Consider the following 4,995-nt stretch of genomic DNA (forward strand, 5'->3'; position numbering starts at 1 on the left):
ATTTCAGGTTAACACTGAGAAAACCGACAGAAAGGAGAAAGCTGTTGCAACATAAACAAATAAACTGCTAATGAGTTGTAACCTTGAAATGTCTAATATAAAAAATTCCAAAGTTCTTAAATCTAGTTTGTGTTTTTGCTACAATTTTAAGTTATTTAGGCTTAAACGGTGATCTGATCATACATTAATTGCTAATGACTTAAAAATTGCAATGAAGATATAAAGTAGAATTGATTTATAAAGCATTCGAGTTTGTATTCTTATGCAGTTCAGCCCTTAATTCAATGACAATCAACACAGATTCATTTTAGACAACACGGCCTGAAGCTGATCCAGATATTTACAAAGAGGGGTGTGCGGGATGATCATGTTTGAGATGCGAGAAGATGGAGCCAGGGGACACTAATGACAGCTAGACACAAATAAACCATTGCGACATTAGGAAGTAAATTTACATTATATACAGATTCAAAAGAAGAAATGATCCTTCTCTACATAAACACACACAATCGTTCCTACAAGTGCTCTTAACAGAAGCGTTAAAAAGGAGGTTTACCAGAGAAGTTGATTTAATATTTTTACCACTCAAATCATAATAGACTTGTATGCTGAAGTTCTGGGAGACAACAGATTCATCACAGCCTGAAAAACTAAAAGAGAATCACAAGAAATGCTTGTAGTACATATCTGCAGAACAATCCAAACTGAGGAACAAGTTAGCTTGGAAAATCTGCCGGTCAAATATCACCTTGACACAGAGAAAGCAGAGCCTAAGTGCCATGAATGTGTATATCAGAGTAAAGAAAAAGGCAAAGAAGCTGTTAAAGAACGACGAAGAACTCTGAATCAAGAGAATTAAAAATTACTCACCCCCCTCATTAGAGGCACTGTGACGCTGGTGACGGGTTCACCATTCCATGACTGCAAGACCTTATCTCACGTTGCAGGAGGAGCAAAAAATTAGGAAACTTTACACACAACACATCTACACAGGTATGGTAGACATGCTGGTAATTATGAAAAGTTTAAGAACAAGAGGACACAGATGGATGCCACACACACAATATATATACAGCATTTTTAATTTTTTTCACTGCTTAATCGCTAATTAGCGGCTCAAACAGTCTAGATCGTAATAAAGAAGAGACTGAACCAGCATATCGGTTCATTAATACGAAAAGTGAAATCACGTTAGGGAACGAATGAGCTAAAGCTCAACACCCACAAACTCAAACAGATAATTGCAAATAGGTATTGAAGACGCACAAGCAAGCACAAACAAACGTACGTACACAAATAAAGCTTATTTGATAATATTTATGAAAGAAATCGGTTGTTGCATGGAATGAGCTGAGAGACGATTGTCTGCTAAAACAAATGTAAAAACTCAACACCACGATTGTGAGCTCTTGCGGTAACTGAAAATAGATTTTCACTCACCCACCCAGGTACACATGACGAAACTGTAAACACTTGCAGGTGCCAGTGCGCGCGCGCACACACACCTACCCACACCCAGACACACACACACCCACAGGATTATATCGTTCTCTCGTTTCCTTTTTCCCCCTGCGAGAGAGAGCGGGGGGGGGAGGGGAGGAAGGAGTGAGAAAGGGATGAGACTGGGGAAAGTAGAGAGCAAAAGAGTACTAGCTAGCCAGTCGGCTAGTGGTGGAGAGGGAGAGAGTACCTACCCCATGGCACTGCGGTAGGTGGTACCCAGGATAGAGGTGATGAGTGCCCGACCGTCGTGAGGGTCTCCGCCAATTCTCAGTGTTTCATTGAGAGCACGGGCGTACACATGCACGGCGTCGTACAGGTACGCTGCCTCCGCACGGATCTGAGGAGTAAGCACAAGACGTCACTGGAAAACTGTCATTGGTTAAGCAAAAAGTTAATGTGGCAAAAAAATAGACGGAACGCATGTTAGCAGGGTAAGAAATACAGGTGTTAGGAATGTGAAGGTTTGAAGTGTGGGAGTTAGAAGTGTGAGATTAGAAGTGTAGGGGTTAGAAACTTTTGGGCTAGAGGTGTGCCGGTTAAAGTGTGAAGGTTAGAATTGTGTAGACTTCAAGTGCGCTGTTTAGGCGTATGAAGAGAACCTAATGACCTTAGAAAAGGGAACGATTATGAAACAGTTAATTACAGTGTGAGAGATATACAAAGAATTTCAGAGGGCAGAGAAGGTCAACCTGCTTGAGCCAGGAAGCATAAGTGTGTGGAAGCACAGATAAAGGCTCAGAGTACACTTAAGCCACTGGGACAGTTAGGAAATAATTATTCAACTCAAGGTGTTGGAGGCAAACTCTATATGAAATAAAGGTATGATAGAACCCAAGAGATTAGCAGCCATTGGTGGTGGTTACTTGTGATTGAATGGGTTTGCAGATTATTTAAAGTAACGAGAAGAATAAGAACAGGAGAGGACAATGATCAACTCCAGAAAGACAGCAACGCGTTACAAATACCGTCAAGGAAGTGGTTTCTCAAGTACTTTCTAAATAAATGTAAACTGCAGTAGGTAAAGACATCTGTCTTTTCCAAACTGGAGGAGGCTTCGCACTAATGTCCAGATATACGCACACATAATATCTCAAAATTTATGCATATATTTAATGCACATCAGTGATATTTTTATTTATTAATGAACTAAACCTAAATAATGTTAAACCACTGTCTTCACACAGACTTAGTGTCACCACACCATATCTCATGGCCTCTTCAACTGGAGTGAACAAGACAAGAGTTAACTCTCACCATGAAGAGGAATCACCTGAGTTAACTCTCACCATGAAGAGGAATCACCTGAGTTAACTCTCACCATGAAGAGGAATCACCTGACCTTGATAGAACCACGGAAAGGAATCACTGTGTGAAGACAGTGGTTTAACATTATTTTTAGTTCATTAATAAATTATAAAATTATCCCTGATGTGCATTAAATATATGCATAAATTTTGAGATATAGTTAATGCACTGTTCCTCTCTCCTGACGACCATCTCTCTACAGCTAGGAAGATCCAATTTAGCCGCTGCATAATACTTCATCACAACATGATACACCTGGGTTTCAAAGCAATTTTGGTAAGCTTGATGCAGCTCGTCATTTGAAGTGTAGTTCACGTATGGCCAGATTGACGTCACTGACGACCTCCTGTAGCATCGTTGCTTACTTACCTGTCGCTCCTTGCCTACTCTTTCGTTACTGTAACAACAAATGTTCACTACTCCTATATACGTTAATTTATTAGTATGTTAATGTAGATGAGTATCCTTTGGTTTACTTTCAATGTTGCTGTCTTGCTTTGTTATGAAGATAATTTCATAGACTATTATGAAACTGGGCCGCCGGAGTGTTGGCCCTTGGAACAACCTCCAGGTAGGTAAACAAACTAACTTGGCTGGAACGATAACCTTGGAAGCTACTGAAGTCTCTCGTCTCACGTTGACAGTCTCCATCACCAAATGTCGGAATACAAGAAAACAAAGCCAGTTGTATATTCCATTATGTAACAATCATTTTAATTAGGATAGCAGCAAACTACTGATATATCCAATTTTGAAAAATTAAAATAATGATTATATTTTCATCAGCTCTCCTTCCTCCTATATTCTTCCATTCCTTATCCGTCCGTCTGTCTGTCTGTCTCTCTCTCCCTATTAATGTCCCAGCTCTCGTTTCTCTTCCTCCACTCCCATCCCTTCCCCCTTCCTCATCACTCTTTAAACCCGCACTCCCTATTCTTTTTCCTCTCTCCCTCTCCCTCGTCCCACTGTTTCTCCTCCACTGTTTCTCCTCCACTGTTTCTCCTCCACTGTTTCTCCTCCACTGTTTCTCCCCCTACTGTTTCTCCCCCTACTGTTTCTCCTCCCACTCTCCTCTCTCCCTCAGTTTCTCCTCCCACTCTCCTCTCTCCCTCGCTACCACCACATGCTCTGGTAACTCCGTCAACGAGATCATTAAGAGTAACTCAGTTGTTGTTGAAAAGCATCAAAGAGCCTGACCATGCATGTCTCCTATAATTTTTTTCCTCTGTGTAGTCGTTCATCGTACCAACCTTGTTGCAGTACATTTACTGCACAAGCATTACAGTAGCTTATTCAATATACCAACAACATAGCAACGGGTTCGTTGTACTACGATTATTGTAATTGGCTCTTTGTACCTGTATTGTAGTAGGTTGTTCTTCGTACCAGCCTAGTATTACCTTGCTCTTTGTATCAACGTTCTTGTAGTTTGTTCTTTGTCCCAATATTGTAGTAGCTTTTTCTTTGTCCCAACATTGTAGTAGTTTGTTCCTTATACCAGTATAGTAGTAGCTTGTTCTTTATTCCAGTATAGTAGTAGCTTGTTCTTTATTCCAGTATAGTAGTAGCTTGTTCTTTATATCAGTATAGTAGTAGCTTGTTCTTTATTCCAGTATAGTAGTAGCTTGTTCTTTATATCAGTATAGTAGTAGCTTGTTCTTTATACCAGTATAGTAGTAGCTTGTTCTTTATATCAGTATAGTAGTAGCTTGTTCTTTATACCAGTATAGTAGTAGCTTGTTCTTTATACCAGTATAGTAGTAGCTTGTTCTTTATATCAGTATAGTAGTAGCTTGTTCTTTATACCAGTATAGTAGTAGCTTGTTCTTTATTCCAGCATAGTAGTAGCTTGTTCTTTATACCAGTATAGTAGTAGCTTGTTCTTTATACCAGTATAGTAGTAGCTTGTTCTTTATATCAGTATAGTAGTAGCTTGTTCTTTATACCAGTATAGTAGTAGCTTGTTCTTTATATCAGTATAGTAGTAGCTTGTTCTTTATACCAGTATAGTAGTAGCTTGTTCTTTATATCAGTATAGTAGTAGCTTGTTCTTTATATCAGTATAGTAGTAGCTTGTTCTTTATATCAGTATAGTAGTAGCTTGTTCTTTATACCAGTATAGTAGTAGCTTGTTCTTTATACCAGTATAGTAGTAGCTTGTTCTTTATATCAGTATAGTAGTAGCTT

The 4,995-nt window shown here is 39.3% G+C and overlaps 1 long non-coding RNA gene across 1 annotated transcript; it reads left to right on the plus strand.

Moving 5' to 3' along the window:
- The first annotated feature begins 1,627 nt into the window (after positions 1-1,627).
- LOC128693305 (uncharacterized) lies at positions 1,628-2,961 on the plus strand. The gene is made up of 2 exons (XR_008407700.2): positions 1,628-1,934; positions 2,688-2,961. It is a non-coding gene; the product is annotated as an uncharacterized lncRNA (long non-coding RNA).
- Positions 2,962-4,995: the final 2,034 nt, after the last annotated feature.

Source organism: Cherax quadricarinatus, unplaced genomic scaffold (genome assembly GCF_038502225.1).
Source record: "Cherax quadricarinatus isolate ZL_2023a unplaced genomic scaffold, ASM3850222v1 Contig2676, whole genome shotgun sequence".
In the NCBI taxonomy this organism is placed as follows: domain Eukaryota; kingdom Metazoa; phylum Arthropoda; class Malacostraca; order Decapoda; family Parastacidae; genus Cherax; species Cherax quadricarinatus.